Raw genomic sequence first — 21,028 nt, forward strand, 5'->3', positions numbered from 1 at the left:
CAGTATGATCTTTTACACCTCAGAAAGGGAAAACACTACAAATCTGGCCCAGATTTATTGTTTTGTTGATTGTCTAGGCTTAAGAAAATGGTGGAGAAAATATCAATAATGAAAATTAAACTTAAAAGCATGTCCTGGTGGAGCCAAGATGGCAGAGTAAAGGCAAGGCTTTGCCCAAGCTCCCCTCCAAATTCCCCTCCAAACAACTTTAAAATAATGCCTTGAAATGAATTTCAGAGCAGCAGAACCAACCAAAAGACAGAGTGAAACAATTTTCCAGCCCAAGAAAACTTAGGTCAGCAAGAAAGCTCTGTCTCAGTGGGGTAAAAGTGGAATGCAGTCCAGCACAGGCTGAGAAAGCATAGGCCATGCCCAGCAAGCAAGCAACGGGCATCAATTATAGAGGCTTCCAAACCTCTCAGCCCACAAATGGTAAAGGGGGATTGGGTAACTGGCCAGAAGGAGATAATAGGGGAGCCTGTGCTGGCACTAGGAGCAGAACTCTGTTGCATTGCCCATACTTAGCTCTGGGTCACAGTCCCCATATAAAGAGAAACATTAGCAGGCACAGGGACACTGGACAACAGTTCTAGGGTAGAAAAGAGTACTTATGGTTGTTTGCAGATCAGAATACAGGCCGGGAAAAAGTGACCACACTGCTTCTTAGATCATACCTCCTTGGAAAAACTGAAAACTTACAGATCCAAAATGGAAACTCATAGGAATGTTATAGCCAAATTCCAGAGCTCCCAGATCAAGGAAAAAATACTGCAAGCAGTCAGAAAGAAACAATTCAAATATCATTGAGCCACAGTCAGGATAATACAAGATTTGGCAGCTTCTACCTTAAATGATCAGAGGACTTGGAATATGATATTCTAGAGGGCAAAGGAAGTAGGTCTACAACCAAGAATCACCTATTCAGAAAAACTGAGTATAGTCCTTTGGGGGAAAAATGACTTTTTAGCAAAATAGAGGACTTTCAAGCATCCTTGATGAAAAGACCAGAGCTAAATAGAAACTTTGACTTTCAAATACAAGACTCAAAAGTAGCATAAAAAGGTAAATAGGAAAGAGAAATCATAAGGGAGTCAGTAAGGTTAAACTGTTTACATTCCTACATGGGAAGGTGATGCTTGTAATTCCTAAGAACATTCTCATTATTAGGGCAGTTAGAAGGAGTATACACAGACAGAGGACGTGGGTGTGAGTGGACTATGTTGGGAAGGTATTTCAAAAACTGAAATTAAGAGGTGAGCAAAAAGGATGCACTGGGAAAAGAGGGAAGGGAGAGGTAGACTGGGGTAAATTATCTTGCATAAAAGAGGGATGAAAAAGCTTTTACAGTACAAGGGAACATTAGTGGGGAGCAATGCTTGAACCTTACTCTCTTGAGAATTGGATTGAAGAGGGAATAATATGTGCATGTTGGATATAGAAATCTTTCTTACCCTACAGGAAGTAGGAGGCAAGAGGGATAAGATAAGCAGGCAGGGGTGATGGAAGGGAGGGCAGATTGGGGGAGGTGGTGGTCAGAAACCAAATACTTTCAAGGAGAGGCAGGGTAAAAAGAGAGAAAAAAAACAGAAGAAAAAAGTCAGATGGAGGGAAACACATAGTAATCATAACTATGAACGTGAATGGGATAAACTCAGTCATAAAATGGAAGCAGATAGCAGAGTGGATTAAAAAACAGAATCCTACAATATGTTCTTTATAAGAAATGTAGTTGAAGCAGAGAGACACAAACAGAGTAAAGGGACTGGAGCAGAATCTATTATATTTCCACTACAGTTTAAAAAAAAAAAAAAGGAAGAATGCAGGGGTCACAATCATGACTTCAGACAAAACAAAAGCAAAAATTGAACTAATTAAAAGAGATAAGCAGGGAAACTACATTTTGCTAAAAGGTACCATAAACAATGAAGTAATAGCAATACTAAACATATATGTACCAAACATTATAACATCCTAATTCTTAAAGAAAAAGTTAAATGAGTTACAGGAGAAAATAGACAATAAAACTATACTAGTTGGGGACCTGAATTTTCCCCTTTCAGAACTAGATAAATCTAATGAAAAAATATACAAGAAAAAAAATTAAGGAGATGAATAGAATATTATAAAAGTTAGGAATGATAGAACTCTGGAGAAAATTGAAGGGGAATAGAAAGGAATATACCTTTTTCTCAGCAGTATATGGCACCTCCATAAAAATTGACCATGTATTAGGGCATAAAAGCCTCACAGTGAAATGCAGAAAAGCAGAAATATTAAATGTATTCTTTTCAGATAATAATGCAATAAAAATTATATTCAATGAAGAGGTATGGAAACATAGATTAAAAATTTTTGGAAACTAAATATTCTAATCCTAAAGAACAAGTAGGTTAAAGAACAAATCATGGCAATAATCAATAATTTCACTAAAGAGAATGACAACAATGAGACAACATGACAAAATTTATGGGACACAACCAAAGCTATACTTAGGGGAAATTTCATATCTCTAAATGTTTATATCAATAAAATAGAGAAAGACAAGATCAATGAATTGGGCATGCAACTAAAAAAAAACTAGAAGAAGGAAAAACTTAAAATCCCAAATTAAAGACAAAATTGGAAATCCTGAAAATTAAAGGAAAGATTAATAAAATTGAAAGTAAGAAAGCCATTGAACTAATAAATAAAACTATGAGCTGGTTTTATGGGGGGGGGACAATAAAACAGATAAAAATTGACTAATTTGATTTTTTAAAAAAGGAAGAAAACAAAATTGTCAGTACCAAAAATGAAAAGGGCGAATCCACCACCAATAAAGATGAAATTAAAGCAATTATTAGGAGCTATTTTGCCCAATGATATGTCAATAAATCTAACAATCTATGTGAAATGGATGAATATTTACAAAAAATATATAAATTGCACAGATTAACAGAAGAGGAAATAGAATATTTAAATAATCCTATCTTGGAAAAAGAAATTGAACAAGCCATCAATGAGCTCTCTAAGAAAAAAATCAACAGGGCCAGATGGGTTCACAAGCAAATTCTACCAAACATTTAAAGAACAATTAATTCCAATACTATACAAACTATTTGAAAAAATAGGCAAAGAAGGAAACCTACCAAATTCCTTTTACAACACAAATATGGTGCTGATACCTAATCCAGGAAGAGCAAAGACAGAGAAAGAAAACTGTAGACCAATTTCCCTAATGAATATTGATGCAAAAGTTTTAAATAAAATACTAGCAATGAGATTACAGCAATCAATCACAAGGATTATATACTATGATCAGGTAGGATTTATACCAGGAATGCAAGGCTGGTACAATACTAAGAAAATTATCAGCGTAATTGATCATATCAATAACAAAACTAACAGAAATCATACAATTATCCCAAAAGATGTAGAAAAAGCTTTTGACAAAATACAATACTCATAACTATCAAAAATACTAGAAAGCATAGGAATAAATGGACTTTCCTTAAAATTTAAGTAGCATCTATCTAAAACCATCAGCAAGCATTATCTGTGATGGTGATAATCTAGAAGCCTTCCCAATAAGATATGGGGTGAAACAAGAAAGCCCATTACTACCTCTATTATTCAGAATTGTACTAGAAATTCTAGCTATAACAATAAAAGAAGAAAAAGAAATTGAAGGAATTATAATAGGCAACAGGGAAACAAAACTGTCACTCTTTGCAGATGATCTGATGGTATACTTGGAGAATCCTAGAGAATCAACTGAAAAACTAGTTGAAATAATTAGCTTTAGCAAAGTTGCAGTATACAAAATAAATCCACAAAAATCTTCAGCATTACCACGTATCACCAAGGAAGTCCAGCTGCAAGAGGTAGAAAGAGAAATTCCATTTAAAATAACTGTAGACAATATAAAATACTTAGGGGTCTACCTGCCAAGACAAACTCAGAAACTATATAAACACAATTACAAAACACTTTTCACGCAAAGTTAGATCTAAACAATGGAAAAAAATAGTAATTACTCATAGGTAGGCTGAGCCAATATAATAAAAGTGACAATTCTACCTAATTTAATTTATTTATCCAATGCCATAACAGTCAAATTACCAAAAATTATTTTATAGACCTAAAAAAAATAATAACAAAATTCATCTGGAAGAACAAAAGGACAACAATATCAAGGAAATTGATAGGGAAAAAAATGTGAAGAAAGATGGTCTAACTGTACTAGATCTTAAACTATTTCACAAAGTGGTAATCATCAAAACAATCTGGTACTGGCTAAGAAATAGAGTGGTGGATCAGTAAAATAGATTCTACATAATAGATTATACACATTGTATACTGTATATAATATACAGAAGCAAATGACCATAATAATCTAATGTTTGATAAACCAAAGATCCAAGCTTTGGGGACAACAATTCACTATTTGACAAAAACTGCTGGGAAGACTGGAAATCAGTGTGGCAGAAACTAGGTATAGACCAACGTCTCACACCATCCACCAAGATAAGGTGAAAATGGGTACTTGGTTTAGACATAAAGGGTGATATCATAAGCAAATTAGGGGATCATGTGCTAGTTTACCTGTCAGAGAGATAGAAAGCATTACAGGGTGTAAAATGGATGATTTTGATCAAATTAAATTAAGAAGGGTTTGCACAAACAAAACCAATGTAGCCAGGATTAGAAGGAAAGCAGAAAACTGGGGAAGGGAGGGATTTACAGCAAGTTTCTCTGATAAAGGCCTCATTTCTCAAATATAAAGAGAACTGACTCAAATTTATAAGAATACAAGTCATTCCCCAATTGATAAATGGTCAAAGGATATGAACAGGCATTTTCGGATGAAAAAAAATCAAAGCTATCTACAATCATATAAAAAATTCTCTAAATCACTATTGATTAGAGAAATGCACACTAAAGCAGCTCTGAGGCACCACCTTACATCTATCAAATTGGCTAATAAGGCAGAAATGAAAATGAGAGCTATTGGAGGAGATATGAGACAGTTGGGACACTAATGCATTGTTGGTGGAGTAGTGAACTGATCTAACCATTCCGGAGAGCAATTTGGAACTATGCCCAAAGGGCTATAAAACTGTGCATACTCCTTAACCCAGCAATACCACTACTAGGGTTGTATCCCAAAGAGATCAAATAAAAATGGAAAAGTAGCTATATATACAAAAATATTTATAGCAGCTCTTTTTGTGGTGGCAAAGAATTGGGAATTGAGGGGATGCCTATTGTGAAAAATGATTTTTTCTGTCTTGGAGACTCAGAGTTTGACCCCCAAGTCTTCTGCTCCAAAGTTCTTCAGAAGGACATTACTGGTAATGAGAATGCATTGAATCTTCTTATCCTGGTCAAAGGGGATCCAATCCTGAAATGATTTTATCCTACTTAGGCTTGAGTGGAGACAGATTCTTCTGCCTAGATGGACCAAGGTTGGGAGTGGTCGGGAATGATGGTAGGTTGATATCAGCCCCTGTTGAAAAGGTATATATCTCTGTACCCCTAAATTCCAAATTGAGTCAGTTCCGAACTGGCCTCCTTAGGGGGGCCCAGTTTTGGACTGAACTCTCAAGCAATGCATGTCAAGTCAGACTGAGAGAAATTAAAACATGGCCACATGCACCCTAATTTCGTTTGTCTCTTTCTTGGAATAGACTTTTTAAAACTGAGATTTGACACCATCAGTTGGGGAATGGTTGAACAAATTTTTGTATATGGTTGTAATGAAATATTATTGTGCCGTAAGAAATAACGAGCAGGATACTTTCAGAAAAACCTGGAAAGACTTACATGAACTGATGCAAAGTCAAGTGTGCAGAACCAGGAGAACAGTGTATAACAACAGGAATATTGTACTTTGATCAACTATGAATGACTTAGCTATTCTCAGCAATAGTATCCAAGACTATTCTGAAGTATTTATAATAAAAAAAAAAAATGCTCTCCACCTCTGGAGAAAGAATGATTGAGTCTGAATACAGATTGAAGCATACTTTTTTTTGCTTTATTTTGCTTGGGTTTTTTTGGTTTTGGTCTGTGTCTTCTTTTACAACATTACTAATATGGAAATATGTTTTGCATGACTGTGCATCTGTAACCTATATCAAATTGCTTGCCTTCTCAATGAGAGGGAAGGGGAAAAACTAGAGGGAGGGAGAGAATTCAGAACTCAAAATTTTAAAAAACAAATGCTAGAATTGTTTTTACATGTAATTGGAAAAAATAAACATTAGAAATCTTTTCAAAAAGTGTGTCCTGTTTATGTTTGTTTGTTTTTTTCCCTTCTGGAAAGTCTAGTGTTGAATATTTACCAGCACATCCCTGTTTATAATCTCCATTAGGGGAGGGGGAGGGTTTGAAGCTATTGAATTGCTTGAGATCTGGACTTCTGAGTTGCAGTCTGGCTAAAGGTGATTTCATGTCTGCGCTGAGTTTCCCACCAATATTATTGGAGGGGGAGGCACTCCCCACCAGGCAGCCTAAGGAAGGGCAAAGGGACTCAGGTCAGAAACTGAGTAGGTCAAATCTTCTCTACAGATCAGTACAGGGATCAGTTTGTAAGTAGCCACTGTAGTACCATCCGGGGTGAGATGGGGATACTGAATATCAAAAAAAAAAAAATGGCACCAAGCCCTCATATTTTTCAGATGAGGAAAAGAGAACAAGTGAGAGTAAGTAACTTGCAAAATACAGGAAAAAGTCAAACTGGGTCCTCTGACTAAGTAATCTGCACTATTTACATCAAACCTGCATTAGTTTTAGGGCAGCTAGGTGGCATGGCAGATAGAATGCCAGCTCTAAAATCAAGAAGACCTGAGTTCAAATGCAATCTCAGACACTTACTAGCTGTGTGACACTGGGCAAGAAGTTACTTCATCACGTGTGGATGCACCTGTCTGCCAGCTTCCTCCATACCCACTGCCCCAAGCCTCTGCCCTGCCATGGCTGCCTACAAGCTGGTATTGATCTGGCATGGAGAGAGTGCCTGGAACCTAGAGAACCACTTCAGTGGCTGGTATAATGTGAACCTGAGCCTTGCCGTGCACGAAGAGGCCAAGCACGGCGTCCAAGTGCTGCGAGATGCTAGCTATGAATTTTATATCTGCTTCACCTCTGTCCAGAAGACAGCAATTTGTACCCATTGGACAGTACTAGATGCCATTGACCAGATGTGAGGCCTTGGCACCTTAATGAGTGGCACTATGGAGGTCTGACAGGTGTCAACAAAGCAGAGACAGCTGCTAAGCATGGTGATGCCCAGGTGAAGATCTGGCGACAATCCTACAACACTCCACCACCTCCAATGGAGCCTGACCACCTCTTCTACAGCAACATCAGTAAAGACCATTGCTATGCAGATCTGACCGAGGATCAGCTGTGAAAGCCTGAAAGATACCATTGCCAGGCTCTACCCTTCTGGAATGAGGAAATCGTCCCCCAGATCAAGGAAGGAAAATGTGTTCTGATTGCAGCCCATGGCAATAGGTTTTGAGAGATTGTCAAACATCATGAATGTCTGTCTGAAGAAGCAATCACAGAGCTGAATCTGCCCACTGGCATTCCCATTGCATGTGAGTTGGACAAGACTCTGAAACCCATCAAGCCCATGCAGTTCCTTGGGGATGAGGAGACCGTGCACAAAGCCATGGAGGCTGTGGCAGCCCAAGGCAAGACCAAAGAGTGAAAGCAGGCTGCCAGCACGTGCCAGCAGTAGCCAGGTCCTTCCCTCCTACTACCTCCATCACATCTTTCCCCTGCCTGCTCCACACACTGACCATCGCCTTAGGGATCACAACACATAGCTGCAGGTGGGGGACTGATGGTTCCTTTTCTCATTTCTTCCTCCCTATTTCAGACCAATTCTTTTCTCTCCTGTTGCCCTTCCCCTCAACCACATTAGTCAGAATGCTCCTGGGTAGTTTGGCTCAGTAAGGACCTGGTTAGGGATTAGGCACCGGGACTTAGTATGAAGTGACCAGTGTGGGCAGCTGGAAGAAAGAGCTGGTCCAGTTATTCCTATGAGCCAGTCCTGCCAATAGGGCAGTCCTCTCAGGGGCTGTTGTAGGAAGCTGCCTGTAACTCAGGCGGTCATTTAACGAATCATGAAAGTTTTATTTGGATGTTTCCTCCCTAATCCAAGAAAAACGGATCTGGGAGGTTGTCCTAATGTTTACTTATTGCATATGCTTTCACAAAAGACCCTTCCAGGCTGGTTATTAGTGGCTTTTGAAATCGAACTGTCCCACTTGGTAATCATCAGAGATCTCAAGCTGAGTCAGAGAAGGGAGAGTTCCTTGATTTCTAAGGGGTGGACAAGTACATCCCTCTGTGTGTTTTATAGCCCCTGCTTTGTTCTGTGGCAGTGAAATACCCCTAGCTCATGTTGAAATGTGTCTCAGTATCCCATTGCCTTCCACTTTATGTCCAGCCACCTGGGTTCCCCTCAGTTTTAGCATAGCTGTACTAACCCTACTCCCCACCCTCTTTTTTGATTGTTCACTATAATAAAGGAGTGATGTGCAATAAACAAAAAGAAGTCACTTAACTTTGTTTGCCTCAGTTTCCTCATCTATAAAATGAGACAGAGAAGAAAACAGCAAACCACTCCAGTATCTTTGCCAAGAAAACCCCACATAAGGTCAGGAAGAGTCAGACGTGAATAATTGACTAAAACAACATCATTAGTTTTACAGAAACATGAAGTGAGGATTGCCTTGCTCAGTCACACAGTGACAGATAGAATTAGAACAGAACAAGTGTGTCTTGATTCCAAACCCAACACACTTTCTACTAGGCCATGCTCCCTCTCTGTACTTTTTCTCTCAGGGGGATTGTTAGAAGGAATTCATTTTATGAGCCATAAAAGCTTATGGGGATGTGAGTTATTGAGAAGAAAAAATGGGAAGATATGTGTAAAGGAAGTTTTTCCTATATAGTATAGACCTGGTGACATCAGCAAGGAAGCCCATCACCAGGTGGTCACCAGAGCATGGATTTTCCACCACTTTAAAGTTGGGTCAGGAATTAATCTGTTAGTTCTGAGCCTGTTAAACCTCGAATTTGTAAAACTGACTAAGAAACCTCTTCTCCACCCTGATTTTTTAAAAGCAGATCCCAGAAATCTGGGCATTTAGCAAAGGTGTGAATCAGATCTTGTTTATATTCCCATTGTCAAGGCTAATCACTCTTTTGTTCTGAGTTTGGTGCCCTCCCTACATTAAAGCCAGGTAGTGCTCAAAATAAAGGAAAATGTGCTTGACTTTCCCCCAAGAGGCTCTTTCTGTATGTACACCCCAATTCCCCCGTCAGGGCCAGGGTGTACCAATACCAAGCTGTATTGATCATAGTTCAAGAACCAAAAAAGGATCTCAGAGGCTTTCTAGACCAACCCTCTCATTTTATAGTTCCAGAAACTTTGGCCCAGGGAGGCTGTGACCTGCCCAAGATCACATAGATTATAAACCTCAACCAGAATGTTAAAATTACTAGCAGAGCCTTGCTTCAGTAACCGTTTCCTGACATACACACCTATAGCCACAACACAAACACACCCAGAGCTTGAAAAGAGAGTAATGAGGAAGTGGATGACATGAGAAATCCCTCCAATCTGATCAATTAAAAGCTGGCTTGGTTTCTCCTTAAGCACAAGCCTTTATGGTAAAGCCTTCTGGTCCTTCACAGAATATTAGCACTGGAAGGGACCAGCTTAACTGGATGATTTTCTGAGCCTTGATTTAGCTCTATCTCCTTCTGTTTGTCTGCAAAATTCATTTCAGTCAGCCCTCATGCTTTTAATGCACTCCTTTCCTATCTCTCTCTACCTTTTGAAATCCTCTTTCATTAGGATCTAGCTCAGTGTACCTTGGATGCATGAATTCTTCCCTGATTCCTTCAGCTAACAGAGATTTCTTCCTTCTGTGAGAAATAGTTAGTTTTCATTTCCACAAAAATCAATCTAAGGGTTAGGTGGAAGTTGAAAAAAGAAAGCTACACATTAGAATAAGAAAACACAATTGGTGGGTGGATAGACTAACCTGCTGAAAACTGGTTCTGAGGTTAGGTATAGATTAACATCAAAAGGAGTGTTCCCCAAAAAAGGCAAAAATGGATGCAGGCCTGGGTCCCCAAATTGTGGGAAGTGGGAGATATAATTAGGGGCAGAGACTCATGTGGGGAAATTAGGCACTTCAGATAGGCTGTAACCTCTATAATACCCAGTCAACAGGGGAGGGAAATTTGAATTGGAAATAGGGAATTAAAAGGTGTGTATCTGTTTGACACATGTGTGCTCCCACACATGGGACTCCTAGCCTTCCCAGGTTGTTAATAAAGTTTCTTCCTGGTTCAAACACTGGATTCATGGAATTTGTGGTACGACTTTTTGCTGCTAACAGATGGGGAATCATCCAGAATCCATAAACCTTCTGAGTAAGCAGGGACCATGCCAGAACGAATGGGAAGACATATCCCAATGATTTCAACAGTTCCATGTATCCCTGGCGGGCATCCCAGCTCATGGACTGTTCAAGATCCTAGGACCAAGTTAATGAGTGAGGTCATGGCTGAACCAGGAACAAAAAGGGAAAAGGGAAAATAGACATGGGGCAACCAGGTAACTGCACAGCCCAAGGTAGGAAAAAGAGGACTATTTAATTATTACCTTGGTGTCTGGGAAAAATCTTACTGGAAGTCCTGAGACTGAGATCTTGGACAAATGAGTAAGATGGGAAATGAAAGTTCAGAGGAGCCAGGGAAACCAGGGGGAAATAATGGGACCCTTGTGAACATTCCTCCAAATAGTCCCTTAGAGAGGATGGTAAACAGAAGGATAAGAAAAGGATCAGTGCTGGTGTCAGTGAACTAAGGATAGGCCCAATTTATGTTGGCTATGATGGAGTTCTTTTGACCAGTCAAAGTTACTTTGTCTTAAAAACAAACTAAGCCTAAAAAGCCAACAAGAAAGTTAGATTTGTGCACGCTTCTTGTCAAGCTGTTTCTTTCTCTGTGTGTGTTTGTAAAATGTTTCGTGTTTGTGGTGAAAGTTTTAAAATGCAGCCAAAAAACTGCTGAGGTCTATAATTAGAGAGAGAACATTGGGGAAGAACTCCTACCTTAGGCTTTCAGTAGGAGATTAAGATTTTGGGGGGGGCCAACACTGGCCAAGTTGGGATTCCAGAAAAAAGTTAGATAATGAGTAATGAGAAAGCAGGAAGAGATTCTCCCAGAAGTTAGTGGAAGGTGAAATCAGAGCATTAAGTAGCCTTTACTGATAAGGATATAAAGCAAGGGCTGAGAGAGGGAAAAACTAAAGGATTTGAATTCAGGGTAATCAGATCTCAAAGCTAGAGTTTGTACTTTATGTTTAAATTAAATGTAGAAAAATGGTTTTGTACCCCTCCTGCCAATGTGTCTGATATCACTGCAGTGTGTTTGGAGCTGCAAAGATGGGGGGTTTCCTGTCTTTTAAGCATTAACATGATAGAAGCTGTTTGTGAAGAGTATGGGGAAAATATAGCTCTCTTGATTTGTAAATTGTTAGGCATTAACTTCCTCCAGATTCTAACAAGATGAAGAGAAGCAGGACTGAAAGTGGAGTGAGTATAATCTTTTTAATTTGTAACATGAAGGAAGGTGGAGGTAGTCTGAGTAATGGGTTTGAAAGATTAGGAAAGAGGAATAAAAGTTTTGAGCAAAAATATTACGGGTAGAAAAAAATGGTTTAAGAGTGGATAGGGGTGGGGTGTTCCACAGCAGACTCATGTGCTCTAAGTTCCCCATCCTTAGATGGTTGTTTTGGGTGCCTTTAAGCCAACTTCAGATGGTTTAAACATGTTAAGAAGGTAAGGAAGTTTGATTTTGTTTTGGGTAGAAAAATTGAAAATGAAAATTTTGTAGCTTGATTTGAAAACCAATAAAGTTACAAAGGGTTAGAAGACCATCCACCTTTCAGGATAAAACTATAGGAAGGCTTTATTAAATCTGACCTTGCATAAATTTTGGCTATGATAAAGATATTGGTTATTGCAATTTGAGATTGTTATGTAAACTCTTAAAATATTTTCCTGTGCTGTTCAATTAATTGTTGGAATTCTAGAGGTTTTCTGCCTAGGGAAACTGACCACACCCTGTCAGCATCCATCTGGGTTTCTGGGATTGTCTGAGCCAAACTCTTAGCTGATCTGAGTGATCACAAGTGAATTTAAACTGTTTTGCATCAGCCTGAAGCTCTCTTAAGGAAGTAAGTTGTTCAGAGCCAGGAACTGTCACCACATGTCTTTTTAAGGGAATATATGCATTTGTGGAGAATATTTCCTTTTAAAGGGCCAAGAGTATTGGATTTAAAAACAGCAATTATAAATCCAGATTTGATTTGATTTAAGTTTGTTTACCTCAGTTTGCTGTTCTATAAAGGGGATAATAGTGGGATGTTTGAAGGATTACATGATTGTAAAATGACTGGCATATGCTAGACATAACATTATTATTATTATCTATCTAATTTAATGAAATTGTTAAAAGTACCAAAAGTAATAAGATCAATAATTTCTATATGTGATAATCTGAAAATGTAATTGATGTCATCTGAAGTTTATTGTTTGCATTTCTAAATCGTATTTCTAAAATTCTCTTGGATTGTAAAAACTTAAGAGAGTTGGGAGAGTTATGCTTATATAGAAGTTCCAAAAGGATGATGTAGTTTTGGAGGTTTTTATGGGGGTTAAATATTAGAGATAGGTCAAGGAAGGATTTTATGACACAGGATAAAGGGAACAAGGCATGAGGGCACAGGTTGAAAGTTGAAGGACAGGGAGAACATAGGATGTGGGGGTACACAGGGGCAATTCTTTTGGCACAGATTCAGGATACGGGTAAGGAACTTTGGGACCCCTATCAGGTTACGGAGTAAGCTGAGTTGAGTGGGGAAGAGGTCTGGGACAGTCTTGATGGGAGTGACTGGGAGGTTAAATGGGGTCTAGATGGGATCAAGGATGGGAAGTAATTGGGGACATCCAGCCTGGTAATAGATTCTATTAGGATGACAAAGAACTGGGAGATTGGGCATAGACAATAAGGAAAGGCCAGTTGATGGGACAAATTTTTTCTTTTTTGGGGGGGGTGAGGGGCAAAGGTCTCAGCTTGGGCCCATGCCCCATCAGTTGAATTACGGAAGAAAAGTTAAAGCTAGGAAGATCATACTTTTATAGTCCATGCTTGCTAATTGCCTACAGGTAATCTTCACGAAAGCCATAATTATAGAAATATTTAGACTATTAGGTTTCAATGAAGTTAAAAGTTCCAATCTCAGGAGGCAAGGACATGTAGTTTTTCATCCAATTTTCTTCTGGAAATACTTAAAAATTGGCTATAAAAGAATATTGTTTGTTTCTACACAGTCACTAGCAGCCTTACAACATGAGTGATTGTGGGGGCAACAGCAACTTTGGGGTTAATTTGCTTGAATGGAATAGAAATTGAATTGTAACAGAATTAGAAAAAAATCTTATATTGCTAATGAGTTGTTTCAAGTTTCAAATACATTGTAATGTGTAAGGAATCGTTACATTCCTAAATTGTGTAATTTGGTAAACAATTGTATCACCTATTATGTTAGAAAAGCAATTTCTCTTATTATCTAAATGTTGTTAGAGTAAGAATTGTACTGTCAGAGAAAGAGAAAAAGGCATGGGTTAAGAAGCTGTTAGGTCATTCTATCTGACCATGTGTTGTAACATTTTGAAGTACTGTAATTTAAGAAACATGAGTTTCCAAGTTCTGTCTATATTCAAAGGGAAGTTTCAGCTAAAATTATTTGGTTCTCATTTATGAAAATTAAGATTGTTAACTAAGCTATTTGGAATTATTGCTTCAATCAAGTATTTGTAAAAGTATTTTTGTGAAAGGAAACTTGGTAATTGTGCAAAGAAAGACTGTATAAAATCTCCTTGTAATTAGTTTAGTTTGTTATAATAACAGGATAAATTGTAAGCTGTTTTTGAGAAAGAGAAATACTTTCATGAAGAAATGTTTTGCCGAATCTTTTGTGTGACTTTTAGAAGGCCTACTAAATTTCCATTTGCAAGCTAATTTTGTTGCAAGTAATAATTTGATATTGATGACAATTATGTCCAAACCTACTAAGAATTTCGAGTTTGTTTTCCTAGGTTTGTTGTGTCCTTGGACTGGTCTTAATGAGTGTTTTCTGAGAAACAGAGTCAGAATCAGCAGCTCAATGGGAGCAGCATCAGAGGTATTAATACTATGGCAATTACTGTAATGAGTTGTAAGTGGGAAAGATCTTGCTGTTTTGATCTGAATTCATCCCATGGTCTAGCAAGGGTTAGAATTAGAGATGTGAGATTATAGTCACACCTGAAACCTTGATGATGGGAATTTGCTATTCAAGATCTTAGGGGCTATTAATGAACAATTATTCTGAGTCTAACTCCATGTATGGTTATCAAGGAACTGATTGAGCTACTGACCCATGATGCCAGCAACCTGTGAGGGGTTTGTGAGCTGCATCTATGAGCTGCAAGAGGGAAGGTAAGGAGAACAACTATTCTGCATGGGCTGAGGTAGGATTCTCCTGACTCAATTTCCCCACTAGGACACCTGGCAGACTTGAAGCCTGGCTCAATGCAGTTGGCCATTATATAACTTCTACCTGGAATTGACATAAAGTTAGGGAAGCATTGTTCTCTTACTTTAGTTATGTTTCTATTCTTTCACGGCAAATTTCTATAATCCTAAGTTTTGTAAGCACGACATCAAATCTATTAAATAATAGAGTGATGTAGGAACATCTGAGTTTATTATAGTAAGATGCAAGTATAAGATTGAGCTATTTGGCCTAGAATTTTAGAATTAAGTATTCAGCCTTGACATTTGTTACTAGTATATTCTTATGTAAGTCAAGGTCCTTTAATTCTTCATAATGGTATGGGGATAATTAAGCCAAGGGCTTGTGAAACCAGGATATTATTGTGTTACTTAGTTAATATCAAAGTTGTCTTAGTTTGTTACAATTAGTTAATGATAAAAGAAGAACGGCTTGTGGCCTATCTTGTAAATGTCTTAAAAGAAGCATCCACTTTAATTAAGGGTTATTTATTTGTACATGGCCAGAAGTTGGAATTGTTTTGATTACTGGATATATACTGTTTTTAAACTGATTACTCAATGTATTTATGTGTGTATTAGAGTCTGTTATTAATTCCTTAGTGGAATCTCATCCTCCTAGTAGGGAAATATGAGTAAGAATAAATAATGAATTAATGCAAAATATTAAAAAAATGCAATTAATGCAAGGTATAAAACTAGAATTAATGCAAAGGGGCAGCTAGGTGGTGCAGTGGATAGAGCACCGGCCCTGGATTCAGGAGGAGCTGAGTTCAAATCCAGGCTCAGACACATAACACCAGCCGTGTGACCCTGGGCAAATCATTTAACCTCATTGCCTAGCCAAAAAAAAAAAAAAAAGAATTAATACAAAGCATGAAACTAGGTTCTAACTTTTCTGTTACTTTTCTAATCTGAGTTTCTTAAACATGACAATTGGTCACGGTTCCAGTTTTGATCTTATAATAACGGAGACATTAGAGTTGAGTTAACTTTCATTATTTGACCTGGTTATTGGCAAGGTAATTTAACACTGTGTTAAGATCAATTTTGTAGGAGAGTGGACACAAGAAAGAGGATCTCTACAAGAAGACAGTCTACTGGACACTGTTTGAACAGCACTTAGACCAGAAAACTTCACCAGATGATGTCCAGAACACCAGACAGTTGTATGAAAGGAGGCTTCTGAAGCCTTAAATGGACAATTTATTGTTACTTTCAATCTCTGTATCTGTACTTCCTAAGGCGACTGCCCCCATTTGATTTGTCAATGCGTAGATAATTTCTCCCTCCCTTCTCCTATATTGTTATAAGTCCCCAAAACTCCTTGATGAAGTGTTGCCCAACAACACAGCCCCAAATGGAACCATTACTATGGCATTGTAAGGTCTAAACCACTTTAGCTAAAGAATTGGCAGAGAACTCTGGGATAGATAATTCATTGACTGGGTGGTTAGAATCAAGGTTTGGGAAATGGAAAGGAATGGCAGTATCTATTTTTAATAATAGCTGGGGTTGTTAACAGGGGGTGGATGTACCCTCGTACCCTGTGTACGAGGACTAGTGCAGAGGTTAATAGAAATCATCATTACCAAATAAATGTCTGTACAATATAAGAACTAAATTTGAGGAGGATGTGGAAATAAAAATCATGGATGAAAGAAGAGGACAAAATGTGAGAAATAGCTAGTTTTCATTTCCATAAAAGCCAATCTAAGGGTTAGGTGGAAGTTGAAAAAAGGAAGCTATAAATTAGAATAAGAAAACACAGTTGGTGGGTGGATAGACTAACCTGCTGAAAACTGGTTCTGAGGTTTTGATTAACATCAAAAAGGGTGTTTCTAAATAAGGGCAAAAGTGGATGCAGGCCTGGGTCCCTGAATTGTGGGGAGTGGGAGATGTAATTAGGGGTGGAGACTCACGTGGGGAAATTAGGCACTTCAGATAGACTGTAACCTCTATAGTACCCAGCCAACGGGGAAATAGGGGAAGGAAATTAGAATGGGGAACAGGGAATAAAAAGGTGTGTATCTGTTTGATACGTGTGCTCCCACATGTGGCATGCCTGGCCTTCCCAGGCTGTTAATAAAGTTTCTTCCTGGTTCAAACAATGGCTTTGTGAAATTTGTGGTAAGACTTTTTGCTGTTAACACCTGATCAACTTCCTCAGACTTCTTACCCCCATCATTCTCTCCCTTTGCATCCTACTTATCTATGTTCGTCTTAACATGGTAAGCTTCTGGAAGGCAAGACTGAGCCTTGATGACCCTGTGACTCCAGCCAACAAGGACAAGGGATGACAGACGGACGTCTGAGCGCTCCATCAATGTCCTAAGACCTGATGCCAAGCAGAAAGCAAGGTGGACTCCAGATGGCAGACGACTCTGTATAGAACTTCTGGGAGACTGGGGACAAGTGGGAAGCTAAAGACCTGTGTCATTGGAGGTGCGATCCATTTGTTGTAAGGCTTTGATAAGTGCAGGGCTTTTCATATAGAGGCCTAGGAGGTGTTTCCTGAATTTTGACAGGAAGCAGGGGTTGTTTAGTCATTTTTCAGTCATGTCTGACTCATCATGACACCTTTTGGAGGTTTTCCTGACAAAGATACGAGTGTTTTGCCATTTCCTTCTCCAGCTCATTTTACAGATGAGCAAACTGAGGCAAACAGGGTAAAGTGACTTGCCTAGGGTCACATAGCTAGTAAGTGTCTGAAGCCAGATCTGAACTCAGATCTTCCTGACTCCAGGCCTGGGGCTGTATCCACCATGCCACCTGCATCAACAAACATTGATTCAGCTCCTGCTGTGGAACTGACAAAGTGCTGGGTGTTGAGCATACAACAAAAATGAGACAGTCACTGCTCTCAGGGAGTTTACAATCCAGCCCGAGGAGATGTCATAGATACATAAAATACGTACCAGATAATTTTAATAATAATAATAGCTAGCATTTATATGGCATTTTCAAGTTTGCAAAGTGTCTTACATTTTTGCATCTCATTGTAGTCTCACACCAGCCAATCCTGCAAGGCAAGTGCTATTATTATCTTCATTTTACAGATGGGGTAAGGGAAGCTGAGAGGTTAAATTACTTGTCTTGGGGCACACAGTTGGTAAGCTGTCTCGGATAGCATTTGAACTCACATCATCCTGATTCTAAGCCCAACATGCTACCGACTGAGAGGAAGGAAGGGGAGATACAGGAAGGCTTTCTGTAGACGGTAGTACGTTAGTCGAGATTTGAAGGGACTCTGGGTGGTGAAGGTGAGGAGAGGGTGTATTCACTCTCTTTGCTCCCACACACATGCTGCTGAATGAAAGTGGAGAAAATGACACAACTGTTCAGACTGGGTCTTCCACATATTCTGTCCCAACTTCCACTGGGTCCTCACTGCTGCTAGGCAATCCTACCATACCTCCCTTATCCCCCTCTCCACATCAGCTCTTCCAAACCTTTTCATCCCCTCCTCAAACCTCCATTGCTGACTCCTCCACCTCCTACTCTCTCATCGAAGAACTCTACCTCTTCATATTTTTTAGAAAAATATTGAGGCCATCCACCATGAGCTTCTTCTTCTCCCCTCTTCCTCATCTCTCATCACTCAGATGCCTTCTGCCACTATCTCCTCCTTCACTCCTGTCTCACATGGTGAGGTGGCCCTGCTCCTTACCAAGGCTAACCCCTCTGCTTGTTCAAGCAATCCCACAGATTGACCTTTCTGTGATTTCCAACTCTTCTCATTTATTTTCAGTCTCTCCCTGGCTACTGGCCCCTTCCCTACCACCTACAAACATGCCCATGTCTCCCCTATCCTGGGGAGAAAAACCCTCACTTGCTCCTTCCATTCTGCTAACTACTGTCCTGTCTCTTCTCCCCTTCATAGCTAAACACTCCAAAAAGGCCATCTGCAACAGGTGCCTCCACTTTCTCTCCTCTCACTGTCTTCCTAACCCCTTACAATCTGGCTTCCTACCTTATCATTCCACCAACTCTGCTCTCTCCAAAGTTACTAATGGCCCTTAGTGGCCAAATCCTCATCCTCCTTGACTTCTCTGCAGCCTTTGACGCTGCTGATTACTCTCTTCTCACTAGACTTTCAGGACACCCCCCCCTCCTGATTCTTCTCCTACCTATGTGATCTCTCCTTCTCTGTCCCCTTTGCCGGACCCTCATACAGATCTGTTCTAGATGTGCTGAGTTGGAGATGTCTCTGAGATGTCCAGTTTGGAACATCAACTTGTTCTAGAGACAGAAGTTGTTACGTTCAATCACGTCCAGGTCTTCATGACTCTGTGGACCACAGCATGCCAATACTGTCCTTGGCAAAGATATTCAAATGGTTTGCCATTTCCTTCTCCAGTGGCTTAAGGTAAACAGAGGTTAAGTGACTTGCCCAGGGTCACACAACTAGTAAGCTTCTGAAGGCAGATTTGAACTCAGGTTTTCCTAACTCCAGGCCCAGAGTTCTATCCCCTGAGCCATCTAGCTGCCTCCAGAGACAAAGGACCTAGGTTCAAATCCCACCTCTGATGCTTGCTACTTGCTTGACCTTTGGCAGCTCATAGCTTCCCTGAGTCCTAGGTTTCTCATCTGTAAAATGGAGGAGATGGTCTCTGAAATCCCTTCCAGTTCTAGATATATGAGCCTTTTTTTGCAGAAGAGGAAACTGAGGCTCAGATAAATTAAGGGACTTGCTTACGGTCACATGGCAAGTAAGTGGTGGCACAGCTGGCTGTGTCTCTTGACTCTAAATCTAATGCCATGTTTCTTAAAGAAAGAGTATTAAGCCCATCTAAAAGGAAACGGGGTGACCACTCAGCCTCCTCTTCTGATTGGTGAGCTCCTCCTTGAACCTCCATTTCAGGCAGTATCTAGATTAGACCAGCCTATGATGCCCCTAACCACCTACCTAACTTTCCTGTGTCTCTGCTCCCCCCTTTTAACTATCCTTTTTTTGTACTGTCTCCCTCCACTAGAAGGTAAGCTCCTTGAAAGCAAGAACTGTCTTTCTTTTTGCTTCTATTTCTATCCCCAGAGATAAACAGTCCTCGGCACATAGCATGTGTTTAACAAATGTCCTACGTATCTGTCCATCTATCCATCTATTGTCTATCAACCAATCTATCTATCATCTATCCATTCATCTATCTATACAGCCACTCATCCATTTATCTATCCACTATATCTATCATCTATATCTAGCTATTCATCCCTCCATCTTTCTATTTATCTATCTATCCATCCATTTATTTATCTTTCTATCTATCCATCCATTTATCTTTCTATTTTATCTATCCATCTTTATTTTTATCTATCCATCCATCTATTTTTCTATCTATCCATCCATCTATTACCTTTCTATTTATCTATCCAGCCATCTTTCTATCTATTCATTCATCTATCTCTCTATCTACTGATAGTGCTAGTCATTGTGCTTTCCTGGTAACAAATTACTATTTATTTACTCATATGTATTTTATTTCCATGAAAGCCAGTTTGGGGTAGTGGATAAAGTAGTGGCTTTGGAGACAGGAGAATTTGAGGAGAGTTAGCCTTGGGACACATGCTGGGGGTATGACACTGGGCGAATGGCTTAATTTCTCAATGCCTCCCAGGCATTTTCTTTGTTCCAGAGGTGCCAACTTGCTTTAGTGGAGAGAGTTTCCTCACCTGGAACTCATCATGAAATCACAGGTCTAGCAAATTTCTAAAAATTGCATATAATGTGTGCATATGTCTACATTTGTGTGTTTGTATGTTCATATATTACATGCTTATATATGCATGTACAAACACTATGGGCACTAATATATATTTATCCACATATATTGCATCCTTTGAACTTCAACAAAGCTGAAGGTCTTAAGAGCAAAAACATAGACATTGAAATGTATAGGTGAAGGAAGCATTCTACATCTTAGAAAAAGTCTGGGCTTTGAATAGTTTCACCAGTGAAAAAGCCATTGAGACAACGAAGATGCCTCTGGGCACCAGTTGCCTTCACACTTTTGTCCCCAGACATTCATCTGCAAAAGCCCCAATAAGAATCTGGGAAATGTGACTTAATTGGTCACCATAAGTGAAAGTGGAGTCCAAAACTGAGGAAAACCACCTCTGAAACAGGAAGAATTATCCAACAAGACAGGCCCACTCCATCTTTCCCATTTCCTGCCCAGAAGTTACAAACCTCACAGCTGAACTGCTGGAACCAAAGAAAAAAGGATTCTGCTGATATTAGACAAAGGGCTGGTGCCCTTTCTAAAAGAACACAATAGCAGCCTAGAGGAGTGGGATGCTATTACCCACCTGGCCCAATCTGGCAGTGCCTGCCTGGTAGCAGAGTGACCTACCTGAGGCACCCCAGCAAGAGCTGAGCTTAGTGAGGAGCCAGCTC

At 39.4% G+C, this 21,028-nt stretch overlaps 1 pseudogene; it reads left to right on the forward strand.

Moving 5' to 3' along the window:
* Positions 1 to 6,956: 6,956 nt before the first annotated feature.
* On the forward strand, positions 6,957 to 7,699 carry LOC114028551 (annotated as a pseudogene).
* The last annotated feature ends 13,329 nt before the right edge of the window (positions 7,700 to 21,028 follow it).

This window comes from Vombatus ursinus, unplaced genomic scaffold (genome assembly GCF_900497805.2).
Source record: "Vombatus ursinus unplaced genomic scaffold, bare-nosed wombat genome assembly UNPS02014884.1, whole genome shotgun sequence".
In the NCBI taxonomy this organism is placed as follows: Eukaryota; Metazoa; Chordata; class Mammalia; order Diprotodontia; family Vombatidae; genus Vombatus; species Vombatus ursinus.